The 16981-nt window shown below is 38.5% G+C and overlaps 1 long non-coding RNA gene across 2 annotated transcripts in view; it reads right to left on the bottom strand.

Annotated features, from left to right (window-relative positions):
* Window positions 1–16981, bottom strand: part of LOC118250301 (uncharacterized) — a 57680-nt gene that overhangs the window by 17724 nt on the left and 22975 nt on the right. For both annotated transcript variants that reach the window (XR_004779410.2, XR_004779411.2), the window contains exons 4-5: window positions 11411–11585; window positions 11234–11312 (exon numbers count right to left, since the gene is read on the bottom strand). This is a non-coding gene — a long non-coding RNA (uncharacterized LOC118250301). The remainder of the gene's footprint in view (window positions 1–11233; window positions 11313–11410; window positions 11586–16981) is intronic.

The following is a 16981-nucleotide window of genomic DNA, read 5'->3' as shown; positions in this document are numbered from 1 at the left end:
AAGGTTCTGCACCCAGCAGGTGGTCGGGCACTCGGACAGGCTCCCCAGGGACATGGTCACAGCACTGAGCCTGCTGGCACTCAAGCAGCGTTTGGACACCGCTCTCAGACATATGGTCTAGTTTTGGGTGGTCCTGTGTGGAGCCAGGAGTTGGACTTGATGACCCTTGTGGGTCCCTGCCAACTTGGGATATTCTGTGATTCTATGATTCTATTATATGTTGGTATACCTGAGCCTCATCTGGAGGCATAATCTAAAATACACAAGTCTCCTGCAAAATAAGAGGCAAAGATAAATTCCTCCACTTTGTTTAAAATGCTGTTGTTCTTGACCTCTGGGATACAGAAAGATTTATATAAATAAAATTTCTATTTCTGCTTGCTTCCCTGTCCTGGAGAAATATGTATAAATAAGAGATCAAAGATCCTGCACAAACATTAAACATAAAGCTGACAGGCTGCAAAAGCAGAGCTTCTTCCTCAGTGTCTCAGAGAACGGTGACTAAGTAAGCCCCTGGGACTTGGCAGGGCTGCTTCCTCCACTATGCCCTGTGAGAGGGGCCCTTTTTAATTTTATTTTCCTTTCAGTGGTACCTTTGAAAATATAAATACGTCAGAATGGTTAGGTGGTAAATGGTTTGTATTAGTTGCTGCAAGATATTTTTGCAGCCTATTTGGAAACACACAAACTATCTGCTACCTGATCTTGTCATCTTTATGGAGGCTGCTTAAATCCCACAAAGAAGACAGTGGACTGCAAAACTTTGGCTTTGGCTAGCCCCACAGAAAACACACCAAACTTTTCATTCGATTGTTTTTTTTTAAGTTAAAATATATTCCGTCAGTCAACATGACTTTTCCTGGTTTATTTTATTTTGTTTGAACCTCTCATCAGTTACCTCCTGATATCCCAGCCAGCTGTGCAGATTCAACTGAGCAAATAAGGTCCGGTAGGAAGTTATTGATGGCTTTATCAGTATGAAATAGTCACAATGCATCACCTGCATGCTTAGGAGTGTAATGTTGACAATAAATATGATAATAGTTGTCACACATCAGTGAGAGAAATGTTGAGCTTCCAAAGCACTGAATAAATTGCATTTCCTTTTATTTATTCAGTGCAATAGATGGCACAAAGATGGTAGAACCAACCATCCATTTTGACATGTTTACAAGGCTTTTAAATCATGGAATGGATTATTGCAGTGCTGAAAATATTTGGCAAATGCATTTTATGCACAGCACATTCTGCTTGAAGAGGCAGGCTTTTTAATTTACATTTGTTAGAAGTGCCCGTGAGGAAGAAGGATTGTATGTCAAAGAAGCTGCACTTCTTCTGGTACTAAGCAAAGTAACCTGCACTGTTGCACCTATGCTTCTTCAGACACAGTCACAGAGCAAAGCAGAGAGGATATAAAAGAGTTAATTTTGGACACCCAGCTCAACCTACAGTGGGATTCAGGTGCCACAGCTGTAGAGTGCTACAACAACTTCCTTAGGTATCAGAGCTACAGGACAGCCAGCCCATCTCACAGCACCTTTCTGGGACGGCAGTTGCAAGGTAGGCAGCCACAGGCACCTATAACACCACCATATCCTTTTGTCAGGGCAACAGTCCTACCCTGGATGTCTAAGGTTTGATACAGATGGAGTGAATCCCTTTGCAGTATCTCTGCCCAGCACTTGGGATCCTATCCCTTACAGGGCTGCAGTTCTTTAAATGCTTCTGCCTGAAAACTCACTGAATCCCACTGGTGTTATTTGTGGCAAAATCTGCTGAGCAGTCTCTAAAGAAAACAGTTTTCCTTCAACCATTTCTTTTTCCCTTCAATTTCTGGATCAAATAAACCGGATCTTCAGCAGCTGTAAGTCAAACCCATTTCATTTCTGCTGGTTTAGAGCAGCTGATGTTGTGGTCAAAGCTTCTAAATCAGCATTTTGGTTTTATTTACTTTTTGCTCCCCTAAATATGGTGTTCAGCCATGGGAGCAGTTAACTTAAATGTGAATTGTTTGAGGAATTAAGAGGCAGAAAACAAACCTAATAAGAAACAAAGGGAACATTGTAAGCTCTTGGAAGAGTTCAGTTGTGCTTACAGGCTAAGTAACAGTGGCAATCTGCCAACCAGAAAGCTGTGGGTTTACAGAAGTCCCTTGGTTTTATTTGAAACAAAAAGTAAAATAATTAAAAAAAAATCAGAGCACCTTACAACAGGGGGAAATAAATTCAATATGAAATGGAATGAAAAGGACTGAAATCCCTAAAATTTAGTTTAACAAATGAACCAAGAGAGATAGAATGTTAGGGAGATAGGGATAGGTCAAAAATTATAAAAATAGCTAGTTCTTCATTCCTGTAAACCAGAAATTAAAAACCAGCATAAATTTAATATTTTCCGAGTTTAGGCATGGTACTGTTCATATTGAATTAGGCATGTATGCATTATTAACACACAAACTACATTAAAGTAAAATGGTCTGAATTAAAATCCAGGAATGCCTGGCAGTAATATATCTTCACATCAAGGAAAGAAGCGAGCAGAAACCTTTCCACAGGTTTCAAGTTCTGCTTAATAGCATTACATCCTTCGAATGATTTCAGGGCACACTAAAATGAATTTCTCTTCTAAGTATCTTTGAGATTATGACTATTTGCTTGGCCTTAGCTTTTAAGGAAAAGAGAAATACTACCAAGAGAGTTACTTAAGGCAATCTTAGAAACTACAGGCCATTGGCAGGACAGAGAAGAGGGGCTCTGAGCAAAGCCAGTGGCTGCTGAAGACCTTTCTTCCACTGACTCTTGATGCGGCAAGCAGTGAACATTTGAAAAAGCAATGTTGCACAGTCTGTGTACTCTGCTGCCTATGCACAGCAGGCCCTTACACTAAACGGTCCCAAGAGAATACTGTTTGTGCATATATTGTGCACATATTGTGCATATATTGTGCAAGTTTGAGATTTAGTGGGCTATATGAAGGTGCAGGCAACAATTCCCTTGTCCCTCTTTTTCTCCATGCTCGCTCTGCTGCATGTGCTAGGATGCAGCCTGCACTTCACTGCCTTTCTGTAGTCTATTCAGCTACTGATCCAGAACCAGAAAATTTTGTTTCCACTACAGGAAAAATTTCCAGAAATATGCTGATAAGAAGAGATTTTTTTTCATCCCTAATGCAGAGTGTGACAGTAACATTCAAGAGACACCATGGAAAAATCTTTTAAAGCAGGAATGTGCTAAATAATGGAATGAGATCCAAGAACTGTTTTCACGGGTTTCCAAAAGAATAGAAGCATATTTAATTATGTCATCTGCTTGTGTGTGCATAAATTTGTCTGTCTTTTCTGCACATTAAACTTGCTGGGCACCTTCAAGTAACTATGTCTGGGTGGTAGAGATCTCAAAGATATGCTTCTGCAGCTATGACAAACACAGGTACCCAGGTAAAGAAAGATCCCTTTTATGCTTCCACTGAAGAAATGACAGAAAGATAAACAAAACCCTTACTAAACAATAGAGGATGAACAAGGGAAAATGGTTTTAGTTATGCTCCAACGACAAAAGTCGTTTTTGTAGGTGATCATCTTGAAAAACAGTGGAGAATCCAGCACAACACTGCAGGAAACCATACTTTATCCATTCATCTCATGGCACTGCTTATTGTCTACTCAGAGAAATGTCCTTAAACTCATTTAGAACATTGCACAGGGGAGCTATTTTGCAAGTTTCAGTCTACTGAAACAATAGCAACACACTCTTGGAAAACACAGAAACCACAATCTGCTATTCACATACTGATCTTCGGATTTTCTGTGTTTGCTTGCAGTACCCAGATATAAAGTTTACCATTGCCCCTTTTGGTTTAAACTAGCATAATTTCAGGAAAATGGATACAAATCCACTTGCCTACATTAAGCAAGGCTCTAAGCTTCAGTTTGAGATATTTGGCAAGCAATCACTCGAAGCAGTATTAGCAGAAGGTCCTTGACCTACTGGAGCTCATGTGTTAGTGGCTTCTTTTGCTTTAAAATTTAAATTATGTATATTATTTATATTTTATTCTTAATTTAAATTATTAAAAATACCCCCGAAATAAAGAACAATTTGAAAAAAATAAAATTAAGAGCAACCCGCATTGCTGATAAAGTACATAGGAAACATTCTGCATTCTGCCTCTCTCCTAGCACATTCCCCTGAGGGCAAGGGCGATGGCTGTCCTTCTAAACCCTAGTTTCTCCTGAACAGCTTCTTGCAGCAACAGAGAATCAATTCCTTATGTGCAGTTTCTTCAAGTTTTGATTTAACACAGATGCCTGATTTTCCATTGTTTTAAATTCTTCTTCCCCCTTGGACACATATTTCTTTTCCTTGCCTTCTATGGTATATCTTGAAGGATCTTCTCTTTTTTTTTTTTTTTTTCAGTAGCTTTATCCCGTTGCTTAATTCATTGCTTTTTTCAAGTCACATTAAACTTTTCCATCACCTGTCTGTCCAGGTTCTTTGACAAGACAGCAATAACCACCTGAGGGAGTCTAGATATCTGGATAGCTGCCTCAGGTAGGAACTTGAAGATGTCTTGAGGTTCCTTCCAGCTTTACATTTCTGACATTTCCATTATCTTTCTTTCCTTGGCCTTGTTGTATTTATTTTATTTCGCCATGGATGACATGACCCCAAATTCAGCAAAGCTCTTAAGTACATGTCCACATTCATCCTGTCTAGAAAAACAATCAGGAATAAACTTGGATCCCACTGGAATGACTTCCCAAGAACCTAGGTAAAGCCTTTTCTGCCAGTTCCCCCTTTTCCTCCTGTTGCTTCAGAGCGTCTCTCATCCCCATATCAGTTTGTGTGTCATACTTTCCAACCTTGTTCACAGCCACTTTCTACCTCCTCCTTTTCCTTAGACCTCCTCTCCAAGTCCCAGGATTATCTGTTTTTACCCTGAATTACTTCACTTATGTTCTCATTATCCAGGCTCTGTTGTGCCCATACTCAGAACCTACAGGTGAGGGATTAGTGAGGATTAATGCAGTTCCAGCTGTGCAATCTCTACCAATCTTCACTTTCAGCTTTCTCACTCCTCCACTGCTCCTAACAACAGGTTTGGTTGTTAGTGCCCAAGAAGAGAAAGAAGCTGAAGAGATCTTCAAGCCAAATGTAAGCAAAGACTATGAAGGCCAAAAAAGGGGCAGGAAAAAACTGAGGACCAAAAACAAAAGACTGTGGTATAGGTTTCCCTGTACGGCTGCAGTAAAAAAGCAATCTTCCGTAGTTACCTGCCTCTGTCTCAAGTGATGTGTGGCAATGTTTTTTTCTTTTCTTTTAAAGCATTTAACATGATAGGAACCCAAATCTAGTAATAGTAAATAATATTCCTGTCCTAAGCCATTACATAGTAAGTATGTCACCCCAGAATATGTTTTTATGGTTCATTTTGAGATGCCTGGCAATAAGATTTATAATTTAAAAGGTAGAGATGGGAATGGCACTATTGATCATTGTTATAATAACGAGGCTTGTGCTTGCAGGTTAAATCGTTTTGTGCTAGGGAACAAAGACTTACCGAAGAACCTCTATTGCCAGCATAAACACAAGGACATTACACTGACGCCAGGAAGGACTGAAATCTGGAAATACTTTTCAGAATTCGTGGGTTAATTTTGCTGCACCTGTGGGTTTAAGCTTTCAGTTTTAAATTATTATCATTAGATTCTTTTTGTGTGTGTTTTTTCTTTATCTGAGATGAACAATTAGTGATCCTTCCATCTAGCAAAAATGGGCTCATAATACCAAAATATCAGGAAGATGATAACATGTTATAGTAAGTGACTGATTTACCCTTCTTCATGGGGGCCAATTGCTTGTAATTAAAGATTGCCACTTTAGCACAAAGGTCAAAGACTAGGGCTTGTACAATCATTTTCTAAAGAAATTCTGAAGAGATGGGAGAATGGGCTCTCTGCTCCCTCCATCATTTTTGTTCTGCCTCTGCATTGTTAGCAAAGCTTGTGGCTAAAATGCATGATTTGCATGCACACAAGGAGCTTAATTCTGAACTCAGTTATAGATTTGTTATTACATCCAGAGTGAATAAAAGCTGCTTTATGTAACCAAAGTTTGAACTGAGTCCTGAGGGCCAGTCCTTCAAGATGCTCCTCATATGCATTTAAATTAAGCTGACCTATTTGCAATGGAAGACAATAGTACAGACAGGGTCATATAGAATTGTCTGCACAATTGATGCTAAAGTGCCAAGTATTCTGCTTGGTTTCAGCCCTTACCTGCAGGAATTACTCACTACCATACCTACAAGGAAACTAACTCTGAGGCACAGCTCACAGTATCCTGGCCTTTGCTTAGCATTGTGTCAACATTATTTGCTGATGTTGTCAACGCTATCCCATGCTGATGGGAGTAAAGAGGGATGGTATTTAGGAATATAATTCTTTGAAACCATCAGCTCAGTGTGCAGCAGCAGAAAAAAAATAAAAATAAAAAAATGGCAACTTGGGCATCTTGAAGCAGGTTATTGAGAACAAGACAAAGGGAATCATTTTTCTTGGGTTGGAACCACATCTTGAGGACCAGTTGCTGGTCTAGTCTTGCATCTCCAGAAGGGTATAATGGAGTTAAGGAAAAGGTACAGACAGGCAGATAAATGATCAAGGGAGTGGAGCAGCCTCATGAAGAGAGATGGAAAAAGCTCAGATTCTGGTTTGAGGAGGGGAAAGCCAAGGGATGTAATCAAGGTTGTCAAAGTCTTGAAAGTATAAAACTGAAGGATAAGCTGAATGCAGAACTCATTCACCCATATCTGCAGTATGAGGGACAGGGGTCATTCAGTGAAACTAATGGTATCAGTTTAAAAGAGGTGAAAGAAAGCAAGTACTTCTTTGCACTGGGGTAGTGAACTTGTGGAACCTGCTGACACAGGAGGTTGTGGAGGCTGAGAGTATCTGCAGGGTCAGAGAGGGATTAGACATATTCATGTACGACAGGTCCAGGAGTGGATACAAAAAGCTCCAGGCAAGGACATACAAACAGAACAAACCTGGATGCTGGTAGAGCAGGGGGGCAGACCGCAGAAGGTAGCAGATGCCAGTGCTCATCCTATACAGCATCTCCAGCCTGCACTGCTGGAGGGACAGCCTTGGGCAAGATGAACTGCAGCTCAGATCTATTTCTTATGTACTTAAAAATCAACTCAAAAGGCATATGGACAGCAGTCTTAGAAATCAAAATTTTTAGCTAGAGAGGAAGCAATAACTGCCAAAGTCAGTCTGAGTCAGGGCAAGAAATGCAAAAGGAAAACAAACTGTTCTTGCTATTCCTAACAACGAAGCAGCTCTACAGAAATTTAAATGGAGTGGTTTATCCTGAGGATTACTGTATCAGCCACAAATGTGACAGTGTATAATAAGTCCCATAAAAAGGATGGTGTTTCCAGAAGATGCAGTACTACCATAGGAAGCACTGGTCAAACCTTCCTACAGCTCTCCTCAACCTTAAGTTAAAAAAAAGTTACTTCAGTGGGTACAACAGAGAATGGAGAGTCTAAATTAGGGGATGAAAACAAAGTAGTGTTGGTCAGCCCAGCCAAACAAAGCCTGAGAGGTGAGATAATTTGTTCTCTATAAACATATTAGTGAGGTAAATGTCAGAGGAGGAAGATGAGGTAATTAAGCTAAAGGAAAATGTTGTCACAAAAACTAATGAGCAGACTAACCAGAAATATCCTCCAGCTGGATTTGCTAATCTTCAGAAGAGTTCAATTCTGGAAGAGCTTTCTGTTTGGAGCAGAAGGGGGAAAAGAAGTAGTTTTAAACTGGTCCTTGATCAGCTAGTGAAAGGAATAACACAGGGGTGGTCTGCAATAGCAGAAGACTGGACTTGATGACTCAAGAGACCCCTTCCATTGCTCTCTGTGTCCCTTAATTGTTGAGCACAGACATCAAATAAGAGTGGTGAGCCCTCTGGGATTCGTTGTGTCAGGGACCTTGAGGAAGGGGAGGAGCAGCTGCCCATTATTTTGCACAGCCCCACCATCAGGTCAGCAGCACTTCATGATCAGCAGTGTGAAAGGCGACAGACTAATCATGCATGAGGCTTTGAATGGCTCTACCTATTGCAAGCTAAAATGGGGCTCATTAGCAGGAGACTGTAGCACAGAGGGTGTGGTATGGATGGAGGACAGCAAAAGCACTGGACATCACATTGTATTCTTTTTTCTAGACCCAAGGTCACAAATCTTATTGAAAATCTGTACTGTATTTTCCACTGGCTATTTCACTGTTGTCCTTTCTATTGTTTTGGGATTTTCTTCATTCAAAACCTTCTATCTATTCAGTGCTTTCTCTTTCTCTATTCTCTTCTGCCTGAACCACTGTCCCCCCTTTTTGTCCCTACCAGTTCTGCATCCAGAGGTAAGCAGAGATGCACTGAAGCAGCCACGTCCTGCTTTGGTTCACAAACTTCCTAAGCCTTACATGTCGAGAAACAGGTGGGGAATCTGCTGGGGAGGTGCTTTAAGCTCACATTGCTAAAAACAGAAAGCAAAATATATGGAATATTGGCAATATTTAAAATGATAATAATTAAAACTTCACTGCTGTCTCCTGTGTTCTGCATCCCCTTTACAGGAAACCGGAGTTAATAAAGTTACCTTGAATATGGAAGTTCCCATATTTCCAAGTCACTGAACGTAGTCCTTTGATTACTGCTGTTTAAATACATTCTAATGTAGACCATTAAAAATCGACGGGACCATTATCAATTTAATCCACACAATAGTACTTTGAACACCAAAGTGATAGAAAATAACAAAAAGACCACTAATTAATTTTAGGAGTCTACTAAATCTGTTTAATATTACATTATATTAAGAAATATATAAGAAATCTGTTTAATATCGTATTACAACATTATATATTTAATAGGATAGCCAAAATTTGAAAAGACAAATTTTCACTGATAATGTGTCAGCCTTTACAATATTCCTGTGACCTGTTACAGTCCCAAGAATGACATCTGCCCAAGTCTGTCTAAGGTGTCACTCCAAACAGAAGATGTGCAGAAGATATTCCAGCTAAGTCATTCCTCTGCAGTCCTATCTGCAAGGCCATTTCTGCTCCACACCTCCCAGGAAGGAAATGAACAGCCTAAGGAATGATGTAATGTATCTATCACTGATGCAACCTGTCAAAACAAATGGAGGGCTGAAAGTTTGCATCTGCTGCCATCATTGCTATTCAGACTGTGTGCATGTGGTCAGAAAAGAAATGGAGCAAGTATTGACATGTAAAGGTTGTGAGTACCTCCAGCCCCTAATAAAAAAATGGTGTTAGCAAAGGTGTTGGTAGATGTATGGATCTAAAAATGGAAAAGCCTTGTACAGTGTGCGAGTATAGCAGATACTGGAAAACTACCAAGAGGGTAGAAGGGCTAATTCTTTTGCCTGACTTCATAAATGAACAGATCTGTGATGCAGCTGTTTTCAGCTCCCTGTCTCCCCATCAAATTGTAAAACCAAAGTTGTCATACCTTTAGGGATAAGGAGAATAACAGCCTTTTAAACTCTACTCAGTGTCAGGGCCTTCCCCCCCTATCCACTCCCCACCCACCCTACCTTTAAATCAACACTAAAAGGTTCACTGATTTCCAGGGTAATAGGTATTTGCTCTTATTTGAATGTGACATTAACATGGATATACTGTTCTCAGGAGAACTGACTGCTATGGGCCAGAGCTGGCCATTGATTTCACACCAAATTCTCCATTGATCAGGCATGGTAGGAAGTCTATTCATTGAATTGATAGCAGGATATAGCTATACAGTATTTGTTTTCCTTTTAATATACAGCTTCAACAGCAAGCCATGCATGAATTTAATAAAAGAAGGTAATAATCTATCCATTCTAGGAGCTATAGTCTGAACCTGGGTGGTTATCAGACCTGCCCTCACTGCTATAAATCATGTCAAATAGGAGACTCATTTTAGCTTTGCGAATGAAAAGAATTCTCCTTTTTTCAATATATGGAATCTGTGCTTTCTTCTCACTCACATTCAGTAAATCAGTAATTGTATTCAGTTATGGTTTATCAATGTAAAACCATCAACAGAAGAGAATCAGACCTATTGTACTGCTAGACGCCAAGCATTTGAGGGCAACAAAGTAGCTCTAAATAGTGCATAAAGGTATTCGTACGATCTGTTGCAATCATCCTCAGTTGTTCAGTATACTCCTTCAGTTGTTTCTTCATGTTTAAGACTGGAGATTTTGTTAAGGTCATTTTACAAAACGATAGAAGAAGATGCTTTGAATATGCTAATGCCTCCCACAGAAGGAGAGCAGACACTGGTAATAGAGAAAACGGGCTGATGTAAAAGCCACTGACAACTATAAGGAAAACTGAATGGGCGGTAACAATTATTAGCAGACTGCTGTGTCCACAGTTCAATCTGTGAATAGATCTTCAGAACTCATTTTCTGCTAGACACATGCTTGTAAATGATGGAAGATAGGCCGGGTGAATTGCACTGATAGTGCTTTCCAGAAGAAATGATCTGTACTTTTAAACATAGGTGGAAAGTTACATTTGAGATGCAGAAGTGGTGCAAATTCAACTCTTACTCCATTCGCTAAGCATCAGTAAAGCCGAGAAAGGGACACTGGGTGCAGAATAGCATAAATGAGATCAAATGCTGGACTGGCACATGTGAAGAGTGCTGCCTGGCAGACAGCATTCTCATTTCATAGCACAACAGCACGGCACAGCTGTTCCTACTACCAAAAATTAAAACATCAGAGTTTTGGTAAATTACATCATTTCATTTTTCTCCTTTACCAACTCATGTGGAAAGAATTAAAGATTTGCTTTCTACTTTACCTGACCCAGCAAGTGTGATGCAGGTTTGCATAATGAACCTCTCAGAATAATACTGAATGGCATCAGACAGATGTTAAAAGTTAACTGTGGAGCTTTAAAGGCTGCTTGCTCTTATCCTAGGACATGGCACTCCAGAAACTCTACAGTAACAAAAGTAGCTTGGAAACCTGATTATGAGCTTTGCTGAGCTATCTAAAGTAATCTATGAGCAAGGTAAAGGAACAAAAGTCTTTCTAACTTTCTCTTAATCATGGAGTTTTAGTAATCCTTCACAATTATTTCAAACCATAAAAGATAGAAACGTTTGAGGAAAAAATTCAAACTCACTCACAGATTCATATATTCCCTCACCTTTAGCAGATGACTGCTGTTGGTTACATGCAGTGCATTCCCCTAGTCAGCAAAAAGCACAGGACAAGATGTTAACAGCCTAAAAAGAAGGAACAACAAGTGAACAGAAATGATACAGGATGGCAGAGCACAGGACACTGGGACAAACTTACCAGTTTCAGTGCTGTTCATCCTCACCTGGAGTAACTCCAAGAATAGCTGAGACTTTGGAGAAGGTGAGGTAGGGCTCTTTGAAAAACATTTAATTGAAAGAAACAGTAGAGGCAACGGAAGTCCTGCCCCAAAGCTGAATGGCTGGGTAGAGCAGAGAACAGGTCAACAGCATCGTGGGTGATAGCACAACTCGGAGAGTCTGAAAGATGAAAGGACAGCAAGGGAAAATCCTCTAAGTGAGATATAAGACAGAAAAGACCCTCGAGACAAAGGGGAACAAAAAAAAAATGGAAAGAAAGAAAAAAAAAAAAAAAACAGAAAATATTTCTTAGTACAGAATAGAAAACCAGTTGCTGTAGGAATAAAAATGCTTGTTTGAGACCAATACATATCAGCAGCACCTATGGTTACCAGTGTTTGCCAGACAAAATCAAAAGACATTTGTAAAACTACCTGTGTCCTAACCCATGTAATAGCTTTAATCTATACAGCTCTAAGTGCTACTTTTTCAAAGACTCCTAGTGTTTGAGGCTGGAAGGGATCATTACATGACTTGACTATCCCATTAAGTTTTATCTAGTTACTAAGCCAAATATCTAGTGACTGTGTAAGAAATAACTTGTACTCAGCTAAAACAGAAATTCTCAAAAGATCTCTTACCTTGGACTGAAAACCTTGGGAAATGGAGAATCTGTCTGTCCTGGGGGCATTTAATCATTCTGACAGTTAAAAAATTACTCTTAATCTAAATTCGCCTAACTATAGTTTCCAGCAATTGATTCTTCTCAGGCTTGTCTCAGATTGGCTAAAGAGTTCTTTAGTATCTTAACTTTCTACTTGTGAAGGTACTTAAACACTGCAATGAAGTCATCTTTATCCTACTCTAATAAGATTCAGCTCTTGAAGATCTATTATTACAAGTAGGGCTGACTGGAAATGAGACCTGTGTTTTATTAAGTGTTCAGAATTCAGGTATTTTTTCCCTACTATGAAGTAAAACAGGATCTCTGTCAGTCACACACTCCCTCTGTCACTCTAAAAGAAGGATTTTTTTCTTATTCCCAAATTATGGTTTAACTGTTTGATAGCATTAGAACTACCAGGAATATCTACATCCCTAAAAACTTCCATTTACCATACTTTCCCTTTGATGACTGTCATTGAAGATGAGCTGTCTGTGCACAAAACTGACAATGTATTTTTTAGCTTTGCAAAAACGTATCACCCTCTCCTTTTGCCAAATAAAGGGATTGAGGTACAATGTGATAATGTACCAGTGGCAGGAATTTAATAGTAATCCTCCAATCCATTTGGCCTCTTGCAACACATTAACATCGCTGGTTCCTCCAAATCTCTTCCTCATTAGTCCTCTTTCTCTCTTCCCATTTTGTATGCTGACATGTGCCATTGTTCTTTATCAAGTGCTACTAAGTTCTTCTATGGAGCAGTTGTAAAATGGTTATAGTTAGGGGCTAGTTCTAAGGGAACAAAGGAACAAAGATTAAGATTAATATAAAAATCTGGAATTTAGATATGCATCTTCTATGAACATCAGTGGGAATGCAATGGGATGGTTGAAATATTCTGAATATCCAATTTTCAGTGGATTTTCTTCCCCCAAGAGTATGATTTTGCCTGAAAAAAGAACTCTAGTATTTCTTAAATGATATAGGAGTGCAGAATATTAGACTGTTTCAGCAGCTCATTAATTCCTTATTATTTTCAAAATAACAGTTCTTATCATAATGTTGATTCTATTAAATTCTTATAAGCTTTCAGAAGAGTTTGAAAAATTCCCACCAGTTTATTTTCTGAATTTTTCAGAATGTTTCAGAATTCCTTCTGCAACTCAATGCCAACAGGGAATCATTAAAATAAATAAATCTGCACAACTGTTCTGAACACAGAAACAGAACAGGAACTGAATTCTTCTTCTCATGGATTTCAGCAAATTCAACTCTCAATCATTTTTGTCAAATTAAAGTACCAAAATATTAGGATGACTAAATATCAAATGACTTCATTATTGACCTTTAAACAAGAGTGCAGAATGGGAAATTAAACCACACAATGGGAACTGATAAACATCAAAATGTCTTTTTAAAAGAAGAAGTATTTTTTCTGTTGATAATTGAGGTGACTTATGAGCCCTGAACAAAAAACAAGCTAATGCCTAAAAGCTGTTCTTACTCACTTGGCAAAATGACCCAGAATAATAAACAAATCACAATATTTTCAGTGCTGTGACACTTCACTGGGGGAAAAAAAAAAAAAAGGAAAAAAAAAAAAAGAAAGGAAAGGAAAATGTTAAGTGTATTAATACCCGTACTTTATACCTAGTGAAAAAGTCAGACATACTTAGGCAGGAGAAAAATGTCTTCATTTCAGATTTGGGTTCATACTCAAATGCAAAAGAATTTATCCTCTAGAATTTGGTTCCAAATCATCAATATTAAAAGTAAAACAAACTAACCATATTGAAGACATACAGACAAAATCATTTGAAACCCTGTTTCTCTTCAATACTCAGTCCCAGACATTAGCACTACTAGAAATCACAGTACCCAGCGGCATCAAAGAAATAGACAGAAAGAAAAAGTTTATAGACAGAAAAACATAAGATCCCTCCAGAGACAAGAGAAAGGGAACAGGAAGCAATTGTAGCATGCAAAAACCTTGGCCCATGTCAGCAGATGCTGAGAACCAGAAGCAGTTTTCAGGGGTATGATGGAGAACAAGCTCAGGGCAATGTGTTTACCAGCTAGATTTTTGCTTTCTCCCTGCACTACAAACTAGGATAAATTTCTGTAAACATCATTAAAAAGCGTAGAAATCGTACGATTGAAACTTGAACACTACCTTTTACTACTAGTCTTTTTCTATCTATTGCTATATTGGTTATGGTTAAACCAGGAAGGCACAGTTCTGGATCCATGCTGTTGTTGACTTCAGTTGGTGCAGAACCTAATCAAAAAGGCTGGACTTTAGAAGTTCTTAGTACCCTAAATAAAATACATCAGTATTTAACATCTCCCATTTCCAATGAGAGTTTGGCACCTTTGAATATCATCCTTGCCATTTATCTGTATCTTTGTAATGCAAAATTTCTTTTAAAAACCTAGTCCAATAAAAAAAAAAGGGTGGGGGGGGAGGGAAGCGGAGAGAGTTAAATGATACTTCAAAATGAATGTTTAGAGGAATTTATAATCCTGCCACACATTGTCATATGTAATTCTCTATATCCTGGGCAACTATGGCTCACCACAAGCAGGTCTTCTGCTGCCTGACAAGGGTTTTCTGCCCCAAAAACTCTTCCTTTCCTGAGCTGCCTGGGCTTTAGAGACTACTTGTGCATGGCAAAAGGAGTACAGCTCCTTTTTTTTTTTTTAATTATTATTATTTTTGTTCTCTGGGGACACAAGAAGAGTATCCTGTCTCATGCTTCTCATGAGAAAAAAATAAATAAATTGAAAACAAAATTTTGCTTTGTCAAAAAGGGCTATGAAGAACTCTATCTTGTTTCCTATCTGTGCAGTATAGAGAATTCTTCTACTCAAAAATTAGAAACTCTTCCCTAGTTCTGCTAACTTGTAGCTCTTGTATGCTAGCAGAGTTCAGTCCAGCAGGAGTTATTAAGAGTTGATATAAAACAGAATCTTAGGATCCTTAGTGAAATATAATTCCTATTAGTGAAATATAATTTTCCCACTGTGTAACTGTTTTCCCCAAAGAAAGCATCTATTTTATCAAAATAATTGCTGGATAATACCAACCAGTGTCCACATTTCATAATTCATGGTATATGCGCTGAACTCAAGTATTCAGTAATCTCAGGAGAGCACCTTATCCATCTTCTGCTTCTCGTGTGTTGGGTCATTTTTATGATTGATAAATCTCATTCCTCAACATTTCTGTATCGTATAAAACCTTTCATCCCAGCCCCCTGCTTTCTTCCTGAGAAATTAGCACAGCATACACTTCTTGCAAGGAAGGACACCTAATATTCCTTTAAACGTCACTGAGGATGGAGTTAAGGTTTTGCAACATAAGACCTATGGGATTATAGCTGGCCACATCAAACTCTTAGCTTTTATTTTTTCTTATTTTTTTTCCTTAGTTTTCTGCTGCTTGCAGAGAATGCAATTAAGCAAGTAGTGGGGTACTTCAGCTTATGTAAAAAACACGCCGAATAATGGAGTTGCTCAAAAACTTCTCTGAAAGTCTTATGTCCCAACAGCTATAGCTTATGAACAACTCCTACTGCATAAGTTTCTTACATGAAAACAGGAACATCATTTTTCCAAGTGACGATCACACAAAACAACTTTACAGTCTACCAGGGCTGTTTCTCAGCAAAAGCATCCTGGTCAGACTACATTAATTTAACTGCTAATGAAGGCAGCAGTCAGTGGATCAGCATGTGCTATGAGAGGAGAAAAATAGAGAAAATAAATGAAAAATACTTGAAGAAGAAACTTGTTAAAGCGTGGATTTTTTTAGAGTGCCTCCTTTTAATTATTCTTACAGAAAGCAATCAGGTTTACTCATCTTTTATACTCAACCTATATTAAGTCTTTCATTTTCCTCACTGACTTAAAGCAATGTTCTTTATTCTTCTCACTTCAAATGAAATATCCACATCATTTGTTAATGCAGGTTGTTGGTTGTCAAAGCTTGTAAGGGTCCTTCAGTTTTGGGCAACTCACTTACAGAGCCTTAGGCTTCAATCCATGAGATGTAATAAGGCAAACTGTAATATACAAGCCATGAACAGACTCATATCTATGGAAAAAAGGTTTCACTTTCTAATGCTCATATAGCTCAGGGTAAATTCAGCTAAAATCCCGTCTGACTCCGACATAGCATGAAAGTAATTCTTATTCATTGGAAATTAGATGGTAGAAGGAAAAAAAATCCTTATTTTATATAAGAGTTTCCTCCAAAGTGGTTTTCATTTTTGTCCTGGGGGAAAGGAAGGGAAGGAGTTTTAGGGGGATCCTATTCCATGATTTTTTCTTTGTGCATTCATGTTACTAAGTTTTTTTCCTGTAATTTAGGGAAGGGGAAAATTGTTCCATGACAGTGTTTTACCTAACTTTACACCCTGATCTCAAAGGATAAACTAGTGTTCATGGTTTACTATTTCTGCTTCTATTTCTAAAATTACAAATCTATGGAAAGAGGTTTCATGAACACTGAGTCTCATACATCCTGATAAAGAATTCAGCCTTAAATTCACTTCTATGTCATTATTTCTGCGTGCTTTTTAACCTACTGTTCAAAGAAATACTAACCTTCTCCTAGTCACCAGTGCTAACGTACAAATTAAATCCAAGTTCCTGTTACCTGAGTTGAAAAAAGGCAATTTCCCACTGTCAATTTTCATAACAAATTATTTTCCTAATCTTTCTTGAATAAATATTGATCTTTTAATTGCCATGTTCTTAAATCTCCCTACTGTGATTTATTTCTCATATCAGGTATTATACTCTGCCTTTAAATGTCCCAAGCCATCACAAAGGCTTGCCTGGTTGTTCAGCAAGAAAAGAAATTCCCCAGAAAATCAGTTCTTCCCAGATGTCTCGACAGTATGCT

The sequence above is a fragment of the Cygnus atratus genome, chromosome 5, assembly GCF_013377495.2.
Source record: "Cygnus atratus isolate AKBS03 ecotype Queensland, Australia chromosome 5, CAtr_DNAZoo_HiC_assembly, whole genome shotgun sequence".
Classification (NCBI taxonomy): Eukaryota; Metazoa; Chordata; class Aves; order Anseriformes; family Anatidae; genus Cygnus; species Cygnus atratus.
The sequence above is the reverse complement of the archived record's forward strand: the minus strand, read 5'-3'. Positions and strand labels throughout refer to the sequence as shown.